At 43.4% G+C, this 27,545-nt stretch overlaps 1 long non-coding RNA gene across 1 annotated transcript in view; it reads left to right on the top strand.

Annotated features, from left to right (window-relative positions):
• LOC135231265 (uncharacterized) overlaps nt 1–24,328 on the top strand; it is a 40,833-nt gene extending 16,505 nt beyond the window's left edge. The window contains exons 2-3 of the long non-coding RNA XR_010321946.1: nt 21,801–22,188; nt 23,091–24,328. This is a non-coding gene — a long non-coding RNA (uncharacterized LOC135231265). The remainder of the gene's footprint in view (nt 1–21,800; nt 22,189–23,090) is intronic.
• Nucleotides 24,329–27,545: the final 3,217 nt, after the last annotated feature.

The following is a 27,545-nucleotide window of genomic DNA, read 5'->3' as shown; positions in this document are numbered from 1 at the left end:
GTCCTATTGGGTCGCTATGTGTTGGAACCTACTCGATGGCACATAACACACACACATACAGGCACACAGAGTTTTAAGCACAAGACTGTTCCACTTTATCCCTGGGTGAATATTTATGGATTGTTGCTTAATTTTAACTCTAAAAATGTTTATTTAAATCAATATTTTCTGAATTTTTTTGGCTCACAAATATTTAACATCCTGGGGAGTCAAATGTGTAAAGTATGTTTGTTTCCCACAAGATGTCACAAAGTTTTTTAGATGACTTTTATCATCCTTGTCTTTTGTGGGTTTATGACTAGCTTTAATTTTGGGCATGAGAGTGAGAAAAATCATCAAAGCAATTTTTTGTTGTAGTAAGTTTATCTGCCTGTCTTAGTTATCTAGTGCTGCTATAACAGAAATACCAAAAGTGGATGGGTTTAACAAAGAGAAATGTATTTTCTCATAGTCTAGGATGCTAGAAGCCTGAATTCAGGGTGTCAGCTCCAGGGGAAGGCTTTCTCTCTCTGTTGGCTCTGGAGGAAAGTCCTTGGGGTCAGTCTTCCCGGTTGAGGAGCTTCTCAGTGCTAGGACCCCGCATCCAAAGGACACGTTGTTCTCCTGGCTCTTGTTTCTTGGTGGTATGAGGTCCCCCTGTCTCTCTGTTTGCTTTTCTCTTTTATATCTCGAATGAAATTGGCTTAAGACACAACCTACTCTTGTAGATGAGTCCTGCCCCATTAACATAATTGCTGCTAATCCAACCTTATTAACATCATAGAAATAGGATTTACAACACCCAGGAAAACCGCATCTGATAGCAAAATGGTGGACAATCACACAATATTGGGAATCATGGCCTAGCCAAGTTGACAGATATTTTGGGAGAACACAATTCAATCCATGACACTGCCTTAAAAAAAAAAAAAGATATAGGATTTGTGATCTCAAGTTATAGGTTTTTAGCTATGTAGAGACCTAGGGCAGTCCCATTTTATTAACTTGGAAATCTGTCTCTGAAGCAAGTCATCTATTTCCTGTTCCCAGAGAAGGGCTTTCTTGCCCTGCTCAAAACTAATCACTAATCACAGAGTTGTCCTAGCCACAAAGAAACAAATTGAAGAAGTACTCATCATGGATCTTGAAGGGAAGTTGAGCTCACCACCACTTTGACTCACACAGGATGACAGGTACAAGCCCTTGCCTGTGGACCCATTCCTAAGAGGAGGCATCAAATGGGGTGAGTTGCCATGGTGATGGCCAGTCAACATAACGAAGGAAAAAAAGAGAAATTTGGCATAAAATAAAATTTGAGTCTAAAGAGAGATGGCTGGTATAGGAGAAAGGAGAAAAGAAACATAGTGTATTTGAAGGCCTGAAGAATAGGGCTTACAGATCTGAAAATTTGGCCTTTTAAATGGCTGGCAATGGGCCAGAAACCACAACCAGTTGCTGTGATCGTCAAAGTGAGATGGGGTCCTGAAACTAGATGAGAAATCTGTTGGCACGTCCTCAACTTCTTAATTAGAGTTCTTGACAATTTTCTTCAGGTTGGATTTGAACATATGTGTGCGTATATGTGTGCGTTTCCATTCTGTGATTATTCTGGAGATGTGTAAAAGCATAGACCACTCATGGGAAATTAGTTCTCTTTATACCTGGGTTCTCAAGATCAGAGAGTTCATGTCCTGCCTTATTTCTTAGGCTGAAGGTGGTCTGAACCTACCTACCTTCTAAATCTTAAGAGATGAAGTGAAAAGAGTCATCCTGAGGAAGAGTAGATTCTCATGACATTGATTCCCTGCTCTTCTACTTCCCCCTAAGGGATTAGAGAAGCAGATGTGGGAAGAGGGCATCTGAGGGATCTGGAGACCCCATGAGAGTAGGCCACAAAAAGTCTAGGGATTAGTAGTGCATAGTCATGGAACTGCAGTGAGCATGGGGACGGGGGGAGGCGGTCGACTGCTTGAGAGTTCTGTCACCACTTAACATCTGTTATGTGGTGCTACCTTAGCAATTAGTACTACTGGCAACAGGATCTCCCAAATTATGGTGAGAGGGTACTAAGGCTTGGATGTAAATATAACAGCAAGTAACCCACGAATCTCTCAGAAAGGTCCATCAGCCTTAAGGAAAAAAATCTCAGAATGACTCTGAAGACTGGACAGTGGTAGGGATGGGGGTCCCCTCAAAATAATCCACATTGCACCACCACTTATTTTTGTGCTGCATGTTTGTCTGAACATGTCGAACCCAATTTGTTCTTTGGAGGCTAAGTCTGAATCCCAGTAAGCTCACTCATCCTCATCCTTAAAATCCTCTCTAGCACCTTTCCCTCCCCACAGGAGCATCAGCCAACATTTCCCTTTCCCCCTTTGTCCCCTCCACCATTTTATCAAAAACTTCAGGTAAGTGCAGGAAGAGGGTATGGAGAGATGATGGGAAGAGAGTCTGAGCTTCCGCCACCCCCTCTTCCCCAGGTTTCTCACCCAAACTGCCTCAAGAAGCCTAGCTGAACAGCTGTCTCAGTGCTGAGTCACATATTCTTAGCCAGAGAAACTCCACCCATGGCTTAGCCCCATAGCACTGAGTCCACAGACAGACTCCTTAAAGGTATTTCATTTGCCACAAGGAAATTCAGGAATTCAGTTGTCCTCCACCTTTGTGGAGCAGGACAGAATGAATGTTTGTAGGTGGATAGGTGTGGATGAGGTAGAAGAAACACATTGGTCAATGATGCTTAGTACAGAGCTTTCCAAATATTCTGGCAAATCAGCTACCATGAGCCTCTCGTGGGTGACTAGTGGCTCAAAAAACTTCGTCAGTAGGTGCTTAAAAAAAATAAATAAAAATCCTGAGTTTCATTTACATAACAGAGATCATTCCACAAACTTTCTAGCCCCAACCATCACCAAAGGGAAAGGAAGGATGGAAACTATCATTATTTTATCATACACCATGGACCAGGAACATACCAAGTGCTTTGAGTGTTGTCTCATTGTCGTTGTTATTAGCTGCCAAGAGTAGGCCCCTATTCATGGTGACCTCGTTCACAACAGAACAAAATGCTGCCCTGTCCTGTGGTGTTCCCATGATCCACTGGAGTTTGGAACGGTGTGCTCCATAGGGCTTTCGCTGGTTAATTTTCTGAAGTAGATTGCTAGACCTTTCTTCTTAGTCCACCTTCATCTTAAAGCTGTGCTGAAACCTGTTCAGAATCACAGCAACTTGTAAGCCTCCACTGACAGATGAGTGGTGCCTGTGCATGAGGTGCACTAGCCAGAAATCGAACCTGGGTCTCCCATACAGAAGGTGAGAAATCTACCACTGAACCACCATTGTCCCTGTTATCTCATTACATACTCATAATAACTCTATAAGGTAGGTATGGCAGAGGCAATCCTATGTGTTCTCCAAAACATTTAATTTCCCTCTTGGACACACAGGAAGACTTTATTTCCTACCTCACCTCCTGTTGTTTCTTGATGGGAGCCTCTGGATGTAGGCTGAAGTGATGTACACCCCTTCTAGGCCGGCCTCTAATACCTCCTGAGCAATTCTTACACCTCCTGTCTTCACCTGTTGTCCAGCTTAATACAGAAGATCCAGTTGAGGACCACTAGGCTATGTTGTTGTTGTTGTTAGGTGCCGTTGAGTCGATTCTGACTCATATCGACTCTGTGCACAACAGAAGGGTCCTGGGCCATCCTCACAATGGTTGCTATGCTTGAATTCATTGTTGCAGCCACTATGTCAGTCCATCTTGTTGAGGCTCTTTCTTTTTTTTGCTGACCCTCTACTTTACCAAGCATGATGTCCTTCTCCAGGGACTGATTCCTCCTGATAACATGTCCAAACTACGTGAGACATAGTCTCACCATTCTTGCTTCTAAGGAGCACTCTGATTGTGCTTCTTCCAAGACAGATTTGTTTGTTCTTTTGCCAGTCCATGGTGTATTCAATATTCTTCACCAACACCACAATTCAAAGGCATCAGCTCTCCTCCTGCCGTCTTTATTCATTGTCCAGCTTTCACATGCATATGAGGCAATTGAAAACACCATGGCTTGGGTCAGGTGCACCTTAGTCTTCAGGGTGCTATCTTTGCTTTTCAATACTTTAAAGAGGTCTTTTGCAGCCCATTTGCCCAATGCAATGTCTTGATTTCTCGACTGCTACTTCCATGGGTGTTGATTGTGGATCCAAGTAAAATGAAATCCTTGACAACCTCGATCTTTTCTCTGTTCATTATGATGTTGTCTATTGGTCCAGTTGTGAGGATTTTTGTTTTCTTTGTGTTGAGGTGTAATCCATACTGAAGGCTGTAGTCTTTGATCTTCATCAATAAGTGCTTCAAGTCCTCTTCACAAGCAAGGTTGTGTCATCTGCATAATGCAGGCTGTTAATGAGTCTTCCTCCAATCCTGATGACCTGTTCTTCATATAGCCCAGCTTCTTGAATTATTTGCTCAGCATATAGATTGAATAAGTATGATGAAAGAATACAACCCTGATGCACACCTTTGCATGACTTTAAACCATGCAGTATTCACTTGTTCTGTTCAAACAACTGCCTCTTGATCCATATACAGGTACCTTGATTCCCATTTTCCACAATGTTATTCATAATTTGTTAATCCACATAGTCAAATGCCAGCATTGTCAATAAAACACAGGTAAACATCTTTCTGGTATTCTCTGCTTTCAGTGAGGATCCATCTGACATCAGCAATGATATCCCTGGTTTCATGTCCTCTTCTAAATCCAGCTTGGATTTCTGGCAGTTCCCTGTCGATATACAGCTGCAGCTTCTTTTGAATGATCTTCAACAAAATTTTGCTTTCATGTGATATTAGTAATATTGTTTGATAATCTCTGCATTTGGTTGGATCACGTTTCTTGGGCATAGGCATAAATATGGATCTCTTCCAGTCAGTTGGCCAGGGAGCTGTCTTCCAAATTTCTTGGCATAGATGAGAGAGCACTTCCAAAACTGCATCTGTTTGTTGAAACATCTCAATTGATATTCCATCAATTCCTGGAGCCTTGTTTTTCACCAATGCCTTCAGTGCAGCTTGGACTTCTTCCTTTGGTACCATTGGTTCCTGATAATATGTTACCTCCTGAAATGGTCGAATGTTGACCGGTTCTTTTTGGTATAGTGACTCTGTATTCTTTCTGTCTTTTTTTGATGTTTCCTGCACCCTTTAATATTTTTCTGTAGAATCCTTCAGTATTGCAACTCGAGGCTTAAATTTTTTTTTCAGTTCTTTCAGCTTCAGAAATGGTGAGCATGTTCTTCCCTTTTGATTTTCTACCTCCAGGTCTTTGCACATGTCATCGTAATACTTTACTTTGTCTTCTTGAGCTGCCTTTTGAAATCTTCGGTTCAACTCTTTTTCTTCATCAACTTTTCCTTTTGCTTTAGCCACTCAACATTCAAAGATAAGTTTCAGAGTCTCTTCTGACATCCATTTAGGTCTTTTCTTTCTCTCTTGTCTTTTTAATGACATGCTTTCTTCATGTATGATGTCCTTGATGTCATTCCACAGCTCATCTGGTCTTTGGTCATTAGTGTTCAACACATCAAATGTATTCTTGAGATGGTCTCTAAATTCAAGTGGGATATACTCAAGGTCATTGTACTTTGGCTCTCGTGGACTTGTTCTAATTTTCTGCAGTTTCAACTTAACTTGCATATGAGCAATTGATGGTCTGTTCTACTGTCAGCCCCTGGCCTTGTTCTGACTGATGATATTGAGCTTTTCCATCATCTTTTTCCACAGATGTAGTTGATTTGATTCCTGTGTATTCCATCTGGCAAGGTCCACGTGTAGAGTTCCGGTATATATTGGTGAATAAAGGTATTTGCAATAAAGAAGTCTTTGGTCTTGCAAAATTCAATCATGCAATCTCTGGCATCTTTTCTATCACCAAGGCCATATTTTCCAACTACTGATCCTTCTTCTTCGTTTCCAACTTTCACATTCCAATCATGAGTAATTATCAGTGCATCCTGATTGCATGTTCGATCAAGTTCAGACTGCAGAAGTTGGTAAAAATCTTCAATTTCTTCATCTTTGGCCTTAGTGGTTGGTGAGTACATTTGAATAATAGTCGTATTTACTGGTCTTCCTTGTAGGCATATAGATATTATCCTATCACTTACGGTGTTGTACTTCAGGATAGATCTTGAAATGTTCTTTTTGACGATGAATGCAACACCATTCCTCTTCAAGCTATCATTCCTGGCATAGTAGACCATATGATTGCCCGATTCAAAATGACCAGTACTAGTCCATTTCAGTTCACTAATGCCTAGGATATCGATGTTTATGCATTCCATTTAATTTCTGGCAATTGCCAATTTTCGTAGATTCATACTTCATACTTCCAGGTTCCAATTATTAATGGATGTTTGCAGCTATTTCTTCTCATTTTGGGTCATGCCACATCAGCAAATGAAGTCCTGAAAGCTTGACTCCATCCACGTCATTAAGGTCGACTCTACTTTGAGGAGGCAGCTCTTCCCCAGTGGCATTTTGAGTGCCTTCCAACCTGAGGGGCTCATCTCCCGGCAATTTATCAGACGATGTTTCGCTGCTATTCATAAGGTTTTCATTGGCTAATTCTTTCCAGAAGTAAACTGCTGGGCCCTTCTTCCTAATGTGTCTTAGTCTGGAAGCTCAGCTGAAGCCTGTCCACCATGGATGACCCTGCTAGTATTTGAATACCGGTGGCATAACTTCCAGCATTATAGCAACACACAAGCCCCCATAGTATGGCAAACTGACAGAAGTGTGGGAGATAGCAAAGCCACAACATGGAAGAAGCTTGGATCCCTGAGGTTGGAGAAACACTACCCAAGAGAACTGCATGACTAGAAACAAACACATTAGGCTTTGTGTGAGTGAGAAATAATTGTTGTATGGTATTAAGTTACTGACTTTGGGAGTAGTTTGTCATTGCAGCTAGTACTTTGACTAACACCGTAGGTATTATGCACATTTTACTATGAAGAAAGTGGTGCAAAAAGAATGAGTGATAAAAGCAGGGCTTAAACTCAAATCCATTCAACGTCAAAGCCATACCCCCTAGGCTACTATTTTTAATGTTCATTGCAGCCAGACTTCATCTGTATGAGTACATTGGGAACAGACAGTCCTGGGCAGCACTGTGAGACTTTAGGAGTGGAGACAGACTCTGACTCAGTGAGACATTGCACCACAGAGCTGTGATTCTGAGGACTGCAGAATCTTTCACAAGATGGAGAAAAGTGTAGGGTGAGGGGATGGGGAAAAAGATTTCCAAATAGACCCGCTCCCCTAAAGGGAACCTATATGGGAGCACTTTATTTTCAGAGTTAAATAACTTTTATTCAACCCCGAGGTTGCCTCAAGGCCAGCAGCATATTTCTTGAACACCATCCCTGCCAGATTCATGAAAAATGGGCCAGGCCTGGACCATAGAAAGCTGCAGAATTAAATTGCCTTGTATCCTCTGAGGAGTCTGAAATTCCTTCAAAACTAAGCCTTGAGACTTCCATTTGTACTACTCTGTCTGAAGGTGGATGCTTTAAAGGGCCAAAAAAGAGTCCTTATGAGACCATTTTTTCAACTTCCCATTTCAACACCCTATAGCAGTCTGTTATTTTTGGCACCCCCACTTGGCAGGCCACCTCCAGGATGCGGCTCTTTAGAGATGTGTTGCAGACCTCACTGCTGACGTCAGCATTTCGCTGACTCAGAAGCAGCTGGAGCAATGACTCTCCATCCTTATGTCTAGGCTCAGAGCAGCCACTTTGAACAAGGGAGCTGCTAAAGCTAGGTCTGTGGGGCAGCCCTGACTAGGCAGCTCTGGCTGGCTCACTGGGTTGCAATCAACCTCATAGACTTCTGTTCCAGTTTTCTGAACTGTCTAGTTTTCTGAACTAGGAAAATCAGACAGCCAAGTCTCACTTATCCTTGGTTAACATGGTAAAAGAGATTATATGGAGAAATGAAATAAAAAGCAAAATCCAAAAACTGTGCCATTGCCATGAGTTTGAACCTCTTGATCCACCAGAGCTTCTTTGATTTGTCTTTTACTTTTCGTTGGAAAATTTTACATATATTCAAAAGTAAACAGAATATTGTTATAAACCTCTGTATAGCTTTCAACGATTATCAATTCATAACCAATTTCATTTCCTCTATGTCTCCTTCATATTTCTCATGCTATTTTTAAGCAAACCTAGATAATGTATTATTTTAGCCACAAAAGTTTTTATTAGAAAAGGGCATTCAAATTGGTAAGGAAGAAGTAAAAATATTCCTATTTTCAGATGATATGATCTTATATACAGAAAACCCCAAAGAATCCACAAGAAAACTACTGGAACTAATAGAAGATTTCAGCAAAGTATCAGGTTACAAGATAAACATACGAAATCAGTTGCATTCCCCTACACCTACAAAAAGAACTTTGAAAAGGAAATTACCAAATCAATGCCATTTACAATAGCCCTCAAGAAGATAAAATACTTAGGAATAAATCTAACCAGAGACGTAAAAGACCTATACAAAGAAAACTACAAGACACTACTGCAAGAAACCAAGAGAGACCTACATAAGTAGAAAAACATAACTTGCACATGGATAGGAAGACATAACATTGTGAAAATGTCAATGCTACCCAAAGCCATCTACAGATACAATGCAATCCCGATCCAAATTCCAACGACATTTTTTAACAAGTTGGTGAAACAAATCACCAACTTCCTATGGAAAGGGAAGAGGCCACAGATAAATAAAGCATTAGTGAAGAACAACAAAGTGGGAGGCCTCACATTACCTGATTTTAGAACCTATTATACCACCATGGTACTCAACCATGGTAGTCAGAACAGACTGGTAACTCTTCAGACATGAATTGGACTGGGCGATGGGTTGGAGAGGGATGCTGGCGAGGAGTGAGCTTCTTGGATCAGGTGGACACTTGAGACTATGCTGGCATCTCCTGCCTGGAGGGGAGATAAGAGGGTAGAGGAGGTTAGAAGCTGACGAAGTGGACACGAAAAGACAGAGTGAAGGGGGGGGAGCGGGCTGTCTCATTAGGGGGAGAGTAATTGGGAGTATGTAGCAAGGTGTATATAAGTTTTTGTGTGAGAGAGTGACTTGATTTATAAACTTTCACTTAAAGCACAATAAAAATTATATATATATATATATATATAAAAAAGCCTGGTACTGGTACAAAAACAGATACACAGACCAATAGAACAGAATTGAGAATCCAGATGTAAATTCATCCAACCACGAGCAGCTGATATTTGACAAAGGTCCAAAGTCCGTTAAATGAGGAAAGACAGTCTCTTTAATAAACGGTGCTTGCATAACTAGATATATATCTGCAAAAAAATGAAATAAGGCCCATACCTCACACCATGTACAAAAACTGACTCAAAATGGATCAAAGACCTAAATAGAAAATTGAAAACGATAAAGATTATGGAAGAAAAAATAGGGACAACACTAGGCGCCCTAAAACATGGCATAAACACAATACAAACTATAACTGACAATGTACAAACACCAGAACAGAAACTAGATAACTGGGAGCTCCTAAAAATCAAACACTTATGCTCTTCAAAAGGCTTCACCAAAAGAGTAAAAAGACAACCTGCAGACTGGGAAAAAATTTTTGGCCATGACATATCTGGTCAGGGTCTAATCTCTAAAATCTACAAGACACTGCAAAACCTCAACAACAAAAAGACAAATAACCCAATTAAAAAACGGGCAAAAGATAAGAACAGACACTTCACCAAAGAAGACAGGCAGCTAACAGATACATGAGGAAATGCTCATGATCATTAGCCATTAGCGAAATTCAAATTAGAACTACAAAGAGATACCATCTCACCCCAACAAGGCTAGCGATAACCAAAAAAACCCACAAAATAATAAATGTTCGGGAGGTTGTGGAGAGACTGGAACACTTATCCACTGCTGGTGGGAATGTAAAATGATATAGGCACGTTGGAAATCAATTTGGCACTTCCTTAAAAAGCTAGAAATAGAAGTACCATACAATCCAGCAATCCCGTTCCTTGGAATATATCCTAGAGAAACGAGAGCTGTCACACGAATAGATATATGCACGCTCATGTTGTCTACAGCACTGCTCACAATATCACAAAGATGGAAGCAACCTAGGTGCCCATCAACAGATGAATGGATAAACAAATTATATATTTACACAATGGAATACTGTGCAACGATAAAGAACAATGATGAATTTGAGAAATATAACATGGATGAATCTGGAAGACATTAAGCTGGCCAAAATTAGTCAGTTGCAAAAGGACAAATATTATGTGAGACCACTATTATAAGAACTCAAGAAAAGGTTTAAACACGGAAGAAAACATTCTTTGATAGTTATGAGGGTGGGGAGGGAAGAAAAGGAGAATTCACTAACTAGAGAGCAGACAAGAATTATCGCAGGTGAAGGGAAGAACAACACAAAATACAGGAGTAGTCAGCACAACTGTACTAGACTAAAAGCTAAGAAGCTTCCTGAACTCAACTAAACACTCCGAGGGACAGAGTAGCAGGGGCTGTGGTCTGGGGACCATGGTTTCCGGGGACATCTAGGTCAATTGCAATGACAAAGTTTATTAAGAAGATGTTCTGCATCCCACTTTGGTGAGTGGCATCTGGGGTCTTAAAAGCTAGCAAGATGCATCAACTGGTCCCAACCCACTTAGAGCAAAGGAGAATGAAAAACGCCAAAGACACAAGGAAAATACTAGCCCAAGAGACAAAAGGGCCACGTAAACCAGAGACTCCATCCCCCCGAGATCAGAAGAACTAGGTGGTGCCTGGTTATCATCAATGACTGCGACAGGGAACACAACAGAGAGTTCCTGATGGAGCAGGAGAAAAGTGTGGTGTAGAACTTAATTTCACATAAAAAGACCAGACTTAATGGTCTGACTGACACTGGAGGAACCCTCAAAGACATGGCCCCGGACACTCTGTTAACCCAGAACTAAAACCGTTCCGGAAGCCCACTCTTCAGACAAAGATTAGACTGGACTATGAAAGATAAGATAATACTCATGAAGAGTGTGCTTCTTAGCTCAAGCAGATTCATGAGACTAAATGGGCAGCTCCTATCTGGAGGTAGGTTAAGAAGGCAGAAACGGACAAGAGCTGTTTGGATGGACACTGGCAACCTGAGGAGGAAAGGGGGAGTATGCTGTCACATAAAGGGATTGCAATGAGTGTTATATAACAATATGTGTATAAACTTTCGAATGAGAAATTAACTTGAACTGTAAACTTCCACCTAAAGCACACACACACACATACACACACAAAATGATTAGAATTGCTAGGTAGGAAGGAAATTAAGTGATTTCAGTCAGTTTCTCACTATGTCTATTAAAGTTTGAAAAGAAGACAAAGAGGAGAAATAGATGGCATAGAGAATTCATCTGAAAGATTTGCATATAAATTAGGATTCTCAGTGATAGTATGATATCCCCTAAACCAAAAAACCAAACTCATTGCCATCAAGTCGATTTCGACTCATAGCTACCCTATAAGACACAGGACAACTGCCTTAAGGAGTTGTTTCCAAGGAGATGCTGGTGGATTTGAACTGCCGACCTTTGGAGTAGCAGCTGAGCTTTTAACCACTGTGCCACCAGAGCTCCAAATTGAGACTAGTACCTCAAATATCCTCACCCACTCCTTTCTGGCTATTTATGAGGAATTTGCATTTGGGTGGGAGAGGGGGAAAGTAGGGAAAAAGTTTTGTACAGATCCCTAGAGCAGAAATGGAGGGTAGCATGCAGTCAGTCCTCCAGATGGTCCCATAAATTGTTTTTTGAGCCCCATGTAAGAAAAGTTTATAGATAGAAGCTCAAGAACCTGTTTTGCAAATGACCTGTGAGACACTGAGGGTGGGGGAGAAAGGTGTTATGTATGCCAAAGTGCACCCCACAGGATTGGACCCATTGGGATACAGCAGCCCATGGTCTTTAGTTGCCCTCATAGTGGACACCAGGAGTTCTCAAAAGGGTTTGTGAGGAGGGGACAACAAAGGAGTTTGGGAACAAGCAGACAAGGATATGGCTAGAACTGTGTGCTTATGGGAGCTGATGGACTAATTAAAGAGTGCACATAAGACATCCTGAAGAGACTGTAGAGGGATAAAGGTCCTGCAGGAGCAATGGGGGCAAGAGCTCTGAAATCAGTGCACACTGTTAATGTGACCCCATTTGTGTCCAGTCTACTTTGCTTAAAGATATTGCTTTTGTGGTGTGACTTAAGGAAACCAGAAAGACCTTTTGCCCCCAAATTTCTCCTCTATTAATCTGCCTTGGAACATGAACTTTCATCTGCAGAGATTCATTCCTTTAAGTTATGCCTTCACACTTCTAGGAATATGCTGAAGAAGATAAAACATTACATCTTTTTGAGGCATATTTCCCTTAGTAGGGGTGTGGTGATCAGACTGCTTTCCAGCCCTGAGAGCTGGCTGTGGTGAAAATGGACCCATTGTAGAGATAAAATCAGGTAGAGAATTAGGACCAGAGCAAGGGGTGGTGGTCATGATTAGATGTGAGGAGGGGCAGAATGAGGTGGCTATGAATTTGGGAGGGAAATATCAGGAGAATCAGAAAAGCCCTGCAGGCTCTGGAGCCACACTGTCTGGGTTGGAATCCTCACTCTACCACTTTGAGCTATTTGGCTTGGTGAAATTACTTAACCTTTCTGGGCCTCAGTTTCCTCATCTGTAGAACAGAAGTATCTATTCAGAGTATTCATGAGGGTTAAATGAATTAATTTGCATAAACTGCTTAAAGCTTAACTGCCTGTTACATGTGAAGTACTTGTACTCGATAAATGCTAGATGTTATTTTTATTATTGTCATCATTGTTGTTATGATGATGTGAGTAAGAGGTGAGTGGAAACATTGTCCATGGATTAAAGTCCAACATCAGACGCACACTGTTCGAGATCCTCCACAACATATCCTAACTCACCTTTCCTACCATGTCATTGCTTCCCTCCACTTACCGCCTGCTCAAACAAAGCTTGACTACATGTTTCCCATACATGTTTGGGCCGTATTTTAGGCCTTTCCCTTTGCCTAGGTGTTTCTTCTTTCTGCCTAGTGAAGTTCTAGTCCTTCTTTTCAGGGCTTTCTCAGAAGTTACCTCCTCTATAGAGCTACCCAGAATGCACGAACTCAGCAATCTCAATCCTATCTGAACTCCCACAACTCTTTGATTTGATCGTTGATGTGACACTCATCACTCAATACCATGCCTTTGAGAACCTGTGTTAACCATGGTGTAGGATTGAAAGTCCTAAAGACATGGACTCTGTTTCATTAACTCAACAAACACTATGTGCCTGCTATATGCCAGGCCCTTGGCTAGGTGTTGGAAATTCAAAATGAGTAAGACACAGCCCTGCCCTTCAAGATCTGAGTGTCCAGTTGAAGAAACTGATATATAAACAAATACAATGCAAGGTAATTGGACTATAATAAGAGACGAGCAAAGTGCTCTAGAAACTCAGAGGAGCAAACTCTTAATTCTTTTTCACATCCTCAATGCACAATGCCATGTATCAGCTGATGCTCAGCAAACACAGCTGGATAAAATAGAAAATTAACCCAACGTAGGCTTTAACTGACTCTCATCAGACTACTGGGTACCATGATTCTTGGCTAATCTCTCATTCAGGATTTATATAACAGCTGGAGCTCTAAGAAGGATCTACTTGCCTTCATCCAGGTCTGGGCCCAGGACAGCCAAATAGTGGGAATGGATGTGTTGAATTCTAACTGTATTTTCCCACTGCTGACTTCTACCTTTCTGGGAATATCTTGACTGGTAGGAAAGAAAGATTGTAGTTGTCTGGCTGGGTGGGTGCTTTCCTGTAAAGTGTCTTATCTTTAAAAAAAAAAAAAAAACCAAACCTATTGCCTTCGAGTCGATTCCGACTCATAGCGACCGTATAGGACAGAGTAGAACTGCCCCATAGAGTTCCCAAGGAGCGCCTGGCGGATTCAAACTGCTGACCTCTTGGTTAGCAGCAGTAGCACTTAACCACTATGCCACCAGGGTTTCCTGTCTTATCTTAGGCCACTGAAAATATTCTGCAGCCTAACCCTGTGTCTTAGGCTGGGTTCTCTTGAGAAGCAAAACCAGTGAAGCATATTAAATATATATAAAGAAAATAGAGAGGGATTTATATCAAGGTAATGGCTCACGTGGTTGTAGATGCTGGAAAGTTCCAAGTCCATGAGTCAGGCTGGAGGCTTCTCCTGACTCATGTAGCTAGAGAAACTGGTGAACCCAAGATTGGCAGGGCAGACAGTAGGCCTCTGGTTCACAGGCTGTGGAGGCCAACGAATTTTAAGACGGGCAGGTAAGAGGGCAGGCCCTTGGCTCACAGGCTGTGGAGGCTGATGAATCCCAAGATTGGCAGATAAGCTGCTAGCTCAAGTCCCGAGAACTGGAGGTCAGATGAACAGGAGCCAGGTGAGTAAGCAAAAGCCCATGAACTTTGGATGCAGGCCACAAGTCCAAGGAAACTCTTTTTGAACTGATTGGCAGCTCATAACAGATCTCATCATGGAGTTGATTATATTATATCAGACCTCATTTTGGAGCTGACCACATTATTACAGAGCTACCAAACTACATCATAACTGCCAAACCAATGAGAAGCATGCCCTAGCTGAGTTGACACACAACCTCAACCATCATACCCTGGGAGGCTGTGATGTGGGTGTCTAGGATGAAAAGACAGGCCAGCAGGATGGAAACAAACAGCTATGTCCTAAGTCCCACCCTTTACAAGAAAGCAGTCCTGCCTGGCCAAGATGGAATAGACCATGACTGGGAAAGAGCAACAGTCATTGTTAGGATGCTCAGTAACCAGGCTCTCAAGCAGAACTTTTAAAACTGTAGTTACTGCCAACCGTTTGCATTTATGAACATCTATAATCTTTACATCATCCTGATCCCGGCCAATAGGACTTTCTCCATCCCCTGAATTTACATGAATTTAATGACCGTGCCACTTATTTGTCATATCACATGTTGTCTTGGTATGTTCATTTTTTAGGTAGTAGTAATACCACCAGTACCAGTTGCTGTCAATTCCAACTCATGACGACCCCACGTGTATCAGAGTAGAACTGTGCTCCACAGGGTTTTCAATGGGCTGATTTTTCAGAAGTAGATTGCCAGGCCTTTCTTCTAAGGTACCTCTGGGTGGACACGAACCTCTAACCTTTAAGTTAACACCTGAGCATATTAACTGTTTGCACCACCTGGGGCTCCAGATAATAGTAATGGCTTACATTTATGGAAAAAAAAATTTTTTTTTAATTTATTGTGTTTTAGGTGAAAGTTTACAGATCAAGTCAGCCTCTCGTACAAAAAGTTATACACACCTTGCTGTGTACTCCTAGCAGCTCTCCTCCTAATGAAACAGCACACTCCTCCTCTCTACCCTGTGTTTCCCGTGTCCATTCAACCAGCTCCTGCCCCCCTCTGCCTTCTCATTTCGCCTCCAGACAGGAGTTGCCCACATAGTCTCATGTATCTACTGGAGCCAAGAAGCTCGCTTACGGAAAAATTTTTTATGTGCCAGGTATTTTATGTACCATCTCATTTAATCTTTACGAGGAAGCTCTGAGGAAATAATATTGTTATCCCCATTTTACAGATGAGGAAACCAAAGTTTTGGGAGCTTAAATGACTTGCCCAAAGTTATAAGCTGGGAGTAAGTGGTGGAGCTGAATCTTGAACCCCAATCAGTCTTCATCTATGAAACTTTGGTGCCTTGACTCTGGCAACTGTACTGTAAGCTTTTTTGTGAGCCAACATTATGTTTTAGTTTTTCTGCTATTCCCAATAATCATTGATTGATTGCTTGATCTGGGAGACAGTTTTTAATAAAATAGAGCATGTTGCTTTTAAGAAGTCCAAATGCTTATAAGATCATTTCCAAACTGTTTCCAAAGAATGCCTGAACAATAACAAACTATTATTTCCTGATCTTGCAGTCATATCTCCCTCCCCCACTCCGCAACCCACTCACACTCTGGCCTTTTCCCGTCACACTGTCTGGAGATGGAGCCAAGAGTGCAAGAGAAAGAGGCAAAGACTCAAATCTATTTCAGACAAAAACCTGAAATAACTGAATTAAAGTTCTGGGAACAACACAGAATTTCATTTTAGAAACAACACGGATGAAAAACACTGCTAACCCCTTTAAGACCTGCCTGTGAGCTTTGGTTATGTGTCATTGTTTAATTTTTTGTTTTGTTTTGCATTTTTCCTCCAAAGACTGCAGCTAAATTAGAAACCAGCTTAAAGGAGAAGTTATTTCTGTGGACGTGTGCCTACTGATTATGCATAGTTGCCTGTGACTGTTTTGAGCCACGGTGGAAGGTGTGCTTTATATAGAGCAAGAATGTATGTCTGAAATGTTCTTTGAATAATGATTGCAAGGTGCTCAGAGAAGACTTGACTTTATTTAGACATTGGATTTCTTCACAGCTTCCTCCCTGAGAGGACTCTTGGCTTTTTCTCCAGACAGTATGTGTGTGGTAGGAAAAAGGCAGCTTGTGGGGGTCTGGGAAGGGAGATCAGGAAATGGTAGATTTTAATTATGAGGGAGGTTGCATCATTCATACTTGAAATTCCTATGTGATACAGTTTGATTAAATATTTCTATGGCCCAGGTTACTCTCAGCTACCCGGATATTTGACTTTCCCAGAGGTACTATGGATCCTGGGGAAGAGTAAAAGAATTTCCAGGCCACTTGATCAAAGTAAAAGGTTCAGGGACACCAACCATCCGTGAATCCCTGCACGGAGGGTCAATGCTCTAAAATACTAGCTCTCAGGTTTCTCTCAATTTATGGTGCAATAAACTGAGGCATTTTCTGTGGAAGAGAAGATCTATAAAAAAGTTTTGCACTTAAGAAAAAAATACGTTATCTACATAAAGCTGAGTTACGGCTGCTAGGACAAATCCTCCCCTATAAGGAATACTTGGAAGAGAACCAAAGATTGTATGATCGGTGATTTATCTGGGCCCGAATACACTGAAACAAGCAATAATCTTGAGTTAAAACAAGCTGTATCCTCCAAGGTCTCTTCTACCTCCAAGATAGGAATTTCAGATAGGATACCCATATCATGTGTAAATTGCAACACAAATGGACAGGTTGAGTCTATGTTGATGAAAATGCTAGAGCTATCCCCAGGTAAGGAGCCCTGGTGGTGCAATGGCTAAGTGCTTGGCTGCTAACTGAAAGGTCAGTGTTTTGAACCTGCCCAGCGCCTCCATGTGAGAAAAGATCCGGAATTTCTGCTCCTGTAGAGATTACAGACTAGGGCAGTTCAGTTCTACTCTGTCCTATAGGGCCGTTATGAGTCGGAATCAATTCAATCACACACAACAACAACATCCCCAGGTAGAGGGCTCCTTGTTTTAAACTCAGTTCAGTGAATGTCTTGAAGCACTTTCCGTGTGGCAGATATTGTCTTTATCCAGGGCAACTGGGGATTCAAAGATAAGCAAGACATAGTACACAACTGAGTCTGTTGAGTGTCTCAGGAGAAGCTCAGTCTGCTATGAGAGAACATCTGTGATGAAGGTGGTAGGAACTCTTTACAGAAAGGTGGCAGGAACTCTTCACAGAAAGGTGGCAGGAACTCTTCACAGAAAGTTGACATTTGAGAGGGACCTTAAAGGACCGGTGGTAGGTGCTCTTCCTGTGCTGTGAAAGCCTGAGGATTTGAAGGCAGGGAGAGTCTCCTTCCTAGGTCCTGGTCTTGAGAGAGTAGCCTTGGCCTTCATTTCTGGCCAGCACCCTACTTCCAAAGTAGGAAGGCTGAGTGCAAAGTCTTCTGTGCCATCTTGGAAGGAGTCTTGGGGCATGAGCCACGGACGGAGGATGTGTGGAGGGCAAATGTTCCAGATTGCAGTGTAGGAACAGCATCTAGCTCTGTTCAACCTTCCTTTTTGCTTCAGCCCGAGGTTCCTCTAGGGTCAGAACAAAACGGAGGGATGCAAAGAACAGTTTGTGCTGTCGGTTCAGGACTGCCAACTGCCCATTCACATCAGGCACTCATTGCTGGCTTTCTCTAGGGGGTGTATTTGTACATCAGTGAGTTCTTGGGAGGAGCCTTCCTACCCTACACGCACGTGCCTGTGCACACACACACGCATGCACACATACACACTCATACACACGGAGTCCTCAGCATAACAGTCCTTGTGTGTGATGCACTCTCCAGCCTCCCACATTGCACATGCCTGTGCTCCTGCACACCCCTGTAGCCCTCCTGAACCATATCCTTTCTAGAGAAGACTGGCTCCCTTCCGCAGCATCTACTTAGTTCATGGGAAGACTCGTACAATCCTGACATGCCAAAGAGCTGGAATGTAGTTTGATCAATGCTAGCCCGTTCTCCTGGCTCTGCCATCCCAGGCACCTGGCAGCTTCCAGCTAGCAGACTCCTCCAGGCAGATACTGATTTCAGTCTTCTTCACCTAAAGACCCAGACTTCCAGGGATACATGTCCCAAAGTCTCTTATGCTTCACTGCAGGGGCAGCACAGGGAGGGTCTCTGAGATCCTGCAGTTCAGCTGGCCTCCAGCTAGGGGTGACTCCTGTCCGTCAGACCACTCTATGAAAAGTTCTCTATGATCCCCTCACTTAGCTTGTGACCAGAATGTGGGGGTGAGGGAGCAACACCTGCCTGCCTTAGGGGGAAAGGAAGAGAAATGCTGTTCACTCCCAGAATCTCTCTCAGTAGAAATGGTGACACAAAATAGCATATAATTTAATACCTGGTGTAGGTATAGGCTGTGAATTAAGTGACTTCAGAGTTCAGGGAGAGAGAGCCCTTCAAGCTGGGATTTCCTTCTAAACTGTCAGGTTGAATTTTTTCTAAGTTGTAGCAAAATAGTTTCTACTTTTAAAAGAAATTGCCTTTGATGTATTGTTTGGCTGTAGTTGACAACTCTAAGATCAGATGTACCCACAACTTCCCTTGGTCCAAAAACAGGACAGGCTGAGATGAAACACTTGGCCTGGCTGAGCTCGGAGGGGAGGCTTAGCCTCAGAGGAGAAAACACCCAGCCTGAAAGACACTGCGTACCTCATAACACAGGACATGTCTTTGATGTCATATGGGGATTTTTCATTTGGTGAAATGTCAGTACATGAACAGGGAATCCCTGGGATGCCACCGAATGCTTCCATACTTTGACAGGCCAGCAGAAGCTCCCCGGGGTATGTATACCAGGGAAGGAAAGTCTGGGGTTCATATGAGGAAGGACGTCCTAATTATCAGGGCCTTCTCCCAACACCCTGGGTGGTGCAGTTAGTGTGCTTGGCTGCTAACTGAAGGCTGGTGGTTCAAGTCCACTCAGAGGTACCTCAGAAGAAAGGCCTGGCGATGTACTTCCAAAATATTAGACAGCAAAAACCCTATGGAGCACAGTTCTGCTCTAACACTCATGGACATTGAAAGCTGCTTGAAGGATTTGTTTTTATTTCCTCAGCCTCTAGAAGCATGTTGTGTGACTAACTGACACCCACAGCCAAGAGACCTCGGATCTCGTTGTTTGGAAGCTCCGATTATTATTCAGCCCCAGATAACTGGTCTTAATTTAGCTTGATCGTTTTTTAATCAGGGACTTCTAATCATTTTATAATTTTATTACCCCCGTGAGGTCAGCTGTGAATTAACCACTAGATCAGGAAGGTAGTGGGAGGCTGAGAGGAGTGCTATGACTTGTTCCGGGTTCCACATGGAACTAGGGTTTCATCTACATGCTCTTCATTTCTTGACCCAGGGGAATGGCTTTCCCGCAAGCCATCAGCACAAGCCAGAGATGTGGGGGGAAGGCAGCCACCAACACGGGGTTTGAAGTTGCCCGACCACTGCCCAGCACTCCAATATTACTCCAGACAAGGCTGCCTCGATGTTGTCGTTAAAGTATCACCTCGTCTCTGGGGCTGGGGTTTTGAGAGGGAAGAAAAAAGGAATTTTTGCTTTCTTTGTTATGTATTTCTTTAGTATAGGAATTTCCTCTAAAAATCATACATTACTTTTGAAATTAAGAAAAAAAGCATGGAATGTATATTTTAACATTTCTCATTTGGAGTAAGGTAATCCTCATTACATATGCAACCCCCTTAGAGGTAGAACTGGCTCATTAACATAACACTGTATTTTTCGAAAATAATGCACCCACACATATAACGACCAAATACCAGGCTTACAAAAATAGCATGGGGGGTGGTTTACAAGGTTGGCAAAAAAATGTATAATGCACGCATTATTTGTGTAAAAATATGGCAATACTCTCTGAACCCTTAAGCATGGCTACTTTGTCAGATTACCCAATGCAGAATGATCTGGAAGGAAGGAATGAATAACTAGTCAATGAGAGTGTTTGTTTTGTGTGTGATAGATGGTGGGATGGCAGGGAGGGGAAAGTTTTAGACCCTGTGTCCCCAAGAAATTCCCACGGTTATAACATGCCTGAGCAGGGTGCTCCAGGAATCTGCTGGGCCAGTATTTTCCAGCTGTGTTCCCAGAGACTAGGGGTCAGTGGGAGTCTTTGCCCAGCCCCTCTTCAATCAGGACACCTCTGCTTTGCTCTGCTTTATAGATCTGTCTAGCTCATAAAATTCCATTTGAAGGCTCTTGTCTGCATAGAATGTGAAGCTGCTGATCTAGTCCATGCGCCCCATTTTACAGATGAGAAGCCTGAGGCTCGAGGTCGTGGTGGTGTACATGGTCATTGGTTTGTGAGCACAGGCTTGAAACTGGGGCCTGGGGGTCCTTAGTGTAGCCAGAGCTGGTAGATACTAGTGTAGCTGCTAATGTTGCACAACAAGAAAAGACAGTGAAATGTTGAGCCTTTGCTGAGAAAGCCCAGGGGTCCCTAGTTTAAATGGGCAGCTCTGGCTTGGGGGTGGGGGGTGGTGGGCAGTGTGTGTCAGTGGGAGGCTCCGGGGTGCTGAGTGCTTCCAGTGAAGGGTCTTTGGGAGTGGTGAAAGAGGACAAGCTTTGTGTACTTGACCATTTTGCTTAAGGTTCAGAGGCTGGTAATACTTCCTTACTTCTCCCGGACTGGGGTTCTAAACCCAGAATCAATAGTCCTCTCTTGCCAGGCTCCACAAAGTCTACAAACTCACTAAACTTGTACCAATACATTGTGTGTATGGACATTTCTTGGGAACGAGGACGCTGGGAGACAGGAAGTTTGTGATAAAGACATTCTCAAAGGAGTTCAGAACCACTGCTAACCTTTGCCATGTGGCGCTCTTATGCCCATATTTCCTAGTTCTTTCCTCCAAGTAACTTCTTTAGCTTGTCCCTTTATTTCCTTCAGAGTAGAAACAACTACACTTAAGTATCCAAATTTGGAATCATCACTGGGCTGCTAGATTGCTTATTCCCCCGTGTGTGTGTGCATGTGTGTATGTGTGTGTGCTTGTGTGCGTGTATGTGTATATGTGTGTGTGGGTGTAGCGTGGATTTAGGTAGGGAAGGAGAAAGACTATACACTCCATAAGTAAGTTTGTGTGTGACAATGAGCAGGAATTTCCAAGTACAAGGGCTGTGACTGTCAGAGTTGGGGGTGCCTATCTTTTCTTCCCTCTTCCTTCTTTTTGTCTGGACTCAGAACTCCTCTACTTTGAAGCCCTGCCTTTACTGTTGCTTCAAAAACTCCATTTTTTCTCCTCTGATCTATGTTGCCTTTCAGGGCATGGCCCTGGTGGTGTGCCAGCAACTTGAGGCCAACGGCAACAGCAGAAACCGAGACAGCTCTGGAAAAATATTTGTTTAATTAGCAGAAATGATCTGTGTGAGCCTCCAAGTGATCAGATCCGTTTTTAACTGGCTGGCCTGGAGCTACGCCTGATGAATTTTCCTTCAGGACCGTTTTTGGTTTTGAACCGAGTAACTGATGTTCAGCTCCGACCTGATTCCTAGCCCAGAAAATGCGGATACACGGCTCTGTGTTTTTTCTGGAAAGGCAGTGCCAAGCACACTGGAAGGAGTCTTGAGGAAAATATGAGGTGCTCTGGTGAATGTCAACCCTGATGAAATGCCATGAGGACTCGACTGTGCCACAAGGGTTTCCTTCTTCGGTGAGGCGCGTTGCTCTGTGAACGTGTAATGCTAGCTTGAAAGGAAAGTGGTCTTGGAGGAGAACCTGTGGGAAGCTGAACCCCATAAATTATGGGTCCTGTACTACTTACAGCTATGGACGTGTTATAGAAAAGGAGACTCAGAGAGGAGTCTCAAGGGTCCTGAGAAAGAAATTCTACTGCTGTGGCAGAGCAGGTTGGACTGAGGCGAGCGGTTGGTCTCACTGGAGCTCAGATTTGGCTTTAAATTCAAGTCGCCTATGGGACTCCTAAAGGAGCCCTGGTGACACAGTGGTTAAAATGCTCGGCTGCTACCTGAAAGGTTGGCAGCTCAAACCCACCAGCTGCTCTGAGGGAGAAAGATGTGGCAGTCTGCTTCCATAAAGATTACAGCCTTGGAATCCCTATGGGGCAGTTCTACTCTGTCCTATAGGCTCACTATGAGTTGGAATTGACTAGCCCAAATTACTCTCAGACCCTTAGAACAGCCCTGGTCACTCTAGAATTCCTTTTAGGACTCTTGGAGGGAGAAGTGTAGATGTGTGTCAGTGTCCATTCAGGCCTTTTGAAGTAAGAACACTTAGGGTCACCTTGGAGATACAGTTGCCATTATCCAAGAGACATCTTTTAAAGAAAGGTAGATTTTGTCCAGGAAGAACTGGGTACTGGCATGAAGATACTTCCCTGTTCTGAGATTAGAAATATAGGCCATTAGAGTTTTATTCTTTTCACTGAAATCTCACCCCTGTGTTAAAATGCAGCTATCCCTGAGAAGGGCAGCACTTTAAGTTGTATCAGGCATGTGCCGGTTTTTACTGTCCCTTAGTTCCAAACCAACCCTCTATACTCCACGCTGGGATGCTGGGGTTGAAATGCTACAAACCATATTTCTGTTTTGCCAGCTGCTCTCGGTTCAGTTCTGCAAACTGGAGGCATTCGAGGGAGCTTGCAAGGAAGCTTGAAGAAGAAGAAGGGACCTGTTCTCTCCTGTTTGTTTACCAGAAGCTTTCTATTCCTATGGCTCCAACCCAGCCACACTTCTTCACCCTGGCAGCAGTGGTTTCCTCCTGTAGGGATACTTTAGAGCTCCCTTTTTACCTTTTCGGTTACTGAGTCAACAACTTTGTACTTACACAATCATTTGTATTAAATCCTCTCTACTCAAACAATTTTACCACGTGTCTGTCAGTTTCTCCTACTGTGGTGGCTTGCGTGTTGCCGTGATGCTGGAAGCTACGCCACCGGTATTCCAAATATCAGAGGAGTTTCCAGGCTTAGACAGACTAGGCAGAAAGGCCTGGTGTTCTACTTCTGAAAATTAACCAATGAAAACCCTATGGATCATAACAGAACATTGTCTGACTTGCTTGCTTTGGACAACGTCATCAGAAGGGATCACTTGAAGAGGTCATCAAGCTTGGTGAAGCAGTGGGCCAGCAAGGGCGTGGGAGACTCTTTGAGGTGGATTGGCACAGTAGTCAAAACAAAAGACTCGAACATGCTAGTGATCATGAGGATGACACAGGACCAGGTGACATTTTGTTCTGTTGTATGTAAGGTTGTCATGAGTAGGAGTTGTCTCAATGGCAGTAACAACCGCAATCACATAATTGGTGTGGTCTCTATCTTCTCACTGGACCCTGATCCCTGCATTTACAGTGTTTCTGGAATAAGTTTATCCTGTCTCATCCTCAGAAGAGGTTTTCATGGAGGGGAGAAAAGAGGTATCATGGGGGTATAGTGTACCTGCCATTCTGTGGGAACTTCGATCAGTGTGGTGGAGGCATATATGCATGCGAGGTGGCAGAGAAGGGCCAGGGAACTCTAGAGGCAGCTCGGAGTCACTTCCTCACCTTTAGAATTTTGTCTGGGTCCAAGTGCATACCAGGCAGCCCCCAGGTGGCGTTGGGAGAAGGAGGAATAAGGAGCTTGGCTGCTAATCAAAATGTTTGCAGTTCAAATCCACCAGCTGCTCCTTGCAAACCCTATGGGGCAGTTCTACTGTGCCCTATAAGCCTCTTGCTAGAGCCATGAGGACATTTTGGAGCACTGGGTGGCACAGTGGTTAAGAACTTGGCTGCTAACCAAAAGGTCAGCAGTTCAAATTCACCAGCCGCACTTGGGAAACCCTATGGGGCAGTTCTACCCTGTCCGTTTTTTTTTTTTTTTCCTCCTCTCTTAGGCATGTAGAGTCCTAGGCGCACAGGTGGATGATTGCTAATGTTGGTACGTATTCCACCTTTCACTGGCTCTCCGTCTCCCTTGCTAATGTCCCTGCAAAGAGCCACCTAGCCCGCATTTATGGAGCCCTTGGGGATTAGTTACATAAGTCGGCAAGCTGCCAAAATATGGTGGTCCAGCAGCCTGCCACTTCTGCTGTTAAGCAGGACCACTTGTCTCCTTGCTAGGATTAAGCCATGAAGCTGAGGGGCTCTGCCTGCAAGATAAATTGAAGTGAATTACCCCACGTTCACTGAGAATCACTCAGTGACTGAGACGTAGTTATTGGGTCGGTCTGAAACTGCATGCTTCCTTCTGCCCTTAGGATGAGCCCTCTCTCAGGAGTACCCACAGTCCGTTTGCACATAAGCTTCTGACTGGCCTGCCCCAACCAGTTACCTGGGCAAGTGCAAACTGGTTCCACCTGGCAGTTTCTGCCTAGGCTCCAGCTGGGCCCTGAGGAGGCCTGGTGGTTTTGACTGCTGGGATGAGCTACTGCTGCCAGGAGAGTGAGGGCCTGGTGGGAAAGAGGCAGGCATAGAGTAGAGGGTCTCCAGTCTGTCCTCCAGATCTGAATCTTCCGCTGTTCCGGCTTACTCCCTCTATTAGTTTCCTATGCTGCAACAGATTATCACAAATTTAGTGGCTTAAAACAACACAAATCTATTCTCTTGCAGTTCTGGAATCCGAAGGCTAAAATCAAGGTGTCGACAGAGCTGTGCTCCTTCTGGAGGTTTCAGGGGAGAATCCACTCCCTTGCCTTTTTCAACTTAGAGAGACTGCCTGCATTCCTTAGCTTGTGGCCCTTTCATCCCATCACTGCCACCTCTACTGACTCCCACTCCTGACTCTGATATTTCTGCCTCCCTCCTAAAAGCACCCTTGTGATTACATTGGGTCCACTAGGTAATCCAGAAAAAATCTCCCCATTTCAAGGTCCTTAACTTAATCACATCTGCAAAGACCCTTTTGCCACATCAGGCAGCGTAGTCACGGGTTCCGGGGATCGGGACAAAGACACTTTTGGGGGTGCCATTATTCAGCCGACCATACCCTCTTCTCCACTCCTGACTCCGACAGTTCACCACCTGTTTTCTTGGAAGCTGCCTGGGAGATCAGAAGTCAGCTAGGGAACAAAAGATAACAGGGCCTCCCATGCTTCCACTTTGGCCACTACTTCCCTTCACCTCCAGCAGACCCAAGGGTGCGGCATCAGCTAGAAGTGGCGGAGAACAGCGGAGGAAAAGGAAGGGGGGGCGGTGGTGGAGTAAACTGCCATACTGATGGCCTGCGGGTCTAATGCCTCTAGAATTCCATCCACTGTGGCATTAGAAATGCTGAAAAATTGAGAACAGTTTTTTAAAAACAGGGATTGGGCTAAGAGCATTGTCCCCTGAGTATCAGCAGTTCAATTAGTCTAGGTTTTTCAGAGGCATTATACTGGAGTGATGAAGAACTTGAGCTGTACAAGTGAAGACTGTAGAAATGGCAGATGTTCTGCTACCTAGATACTTACCATGATTTAAAGAAAGAAAGAGCTTGAGCTGTCCAGTCAGATGCAGCTGGCTTTGGTCCTGGTTCCTCTGCCACTTACTATTGTGGAAACTTGGAGGACTCACCCCACTTCAATTGCACCATCTGAAAAATGGGAATATTGGTACTTACCTCTTTGGGTTGTGAGAATTAATTGGAAATTTCTTTTTTGTATGGAATGAGCTTAACGCATCACCTGGCACACAATGTGCATTCAATAAAAAAAAAAATTTGGGGGGGGGGTTTGGGTACTTACCTCGTTGGGTTGTGAAAATTAATTGGAAATTTCTTTTTTTGTATGGAATGAGCTTAACGCATTGCCTGGCACACAATATGCATTCAATGAATGTTGGTTATTATAATATTATTTTATATCCCCAGTTTTTTGTCTGTTCAGCACTACAGTGTTCGGGGGAGCCAAAAAGGTAGTGATATTCCTCCTACTGCTGCATGTGTGTGTGTGTGTTTGTGTGTGTGTCTATGCTTGCACAGAGGGTGGGCTTGGAATGGGCAGGCCCAGGATAGAGTTGTGGGGTTGGCTGCCTATCAGTGCAGTCCTGCTGCTAAAGATTCTTACCTAAGGGGAAAGACACAAATCATGGGCTCAAATGTGGACTTTTTAAAGACCTTCCTTCTCTTCTCCTCATTTCTGGGTAATCCAGTGATAGGAAATGGCATTAGGCAGACACTGTCCCGCCCCAGGATGTCCTCATTGACTCTCAGAGCTCACACCCGTCATTAGTCACTCTGAGTGAACTGGTGTTTACAAGGCTGAGACATCACTCTGATGGGTAACCTTGTCTTTCCTGGAAGGTGCCTGTGTGCTATCTCCCTGTGACATGCTTCAAGGCTGTGTGTGTGGCATTGAACCAGCTCCAGTTGGAACCCCTGCTGGAAATGTGCATTTCCACCCCAGATATACTGAATCAGAATCTACATTTTAACAAGATCCCCAGGTGATTCTTATGTACATGTATCCCCTGCTTTTTTGAAAGTTCGCTTTCCTCCCCTTCACTTTTACAAAAGACCTACATTAGCACCGGAAACCCTGGTGGCATGGTGGTTAAGTGCTACAGCTGCTTAACCAAAGGGTTGGCAGTTCAAATCCACCAGGCGCTCCTTGGGAACTCTATGGGGTAATTCTACTCTGTCCTATAGGGTCACTATGAGTCGGGATCAACTCAACGGCACTGAGTTTGGTTGGTTTTTGGTACATTAGTACCTGTTTTCGCTAACCAAAAGAAATCTGAAGAGGATTTTTGCTTTTACGAAAAAAGGTGAAAATGGAAATAGCATTCAGAGTTTGTTTTGCAGCTAGTAGTTTTTTTTTTTTTTTTAGTTAAAGAGGCAGCTCACACCCTGAGCAATGAGAGCGACGTTCGCCAACCTCCTTTTATCATTATCATTCCTGGTTTTACTATATGTTAGTGTTATTTTACTTTTTATGTGTTATTTGTATGATTTGGTAGGTTATTTTCTGGTTCTGGGAATGCTAAAAAAAAAATTCCCGTATAAATTAATGGTATTTGCTTCTTTGCTTTACGCCATTTCAGCTTACGAAAGGTTTCATGGGAATACTCTACTTTCAGATAGCAGGGAAAACC

Source organism: Loxodonta africana, chromosome 4 (assembly GCF_030014295.1).
Source record: "Loxodonta africana isolate mLoxAfr1 chromosome 4, mLoxAfr1.hap2, whole genome shotgun sequence".
In the NCBI taxonomy this organism is placed as follows: domain Eukaryota; kingdom Metazoa; phylum Chordata; class Mammalia; order Proboscidea; family Elephantidae; genus Loxodonta; species Loxodonta africana.
Note: the sequence above shows the minus strand (reverse complement) of the source record. Positions and strands in the feature narration are given on the sequence as shown.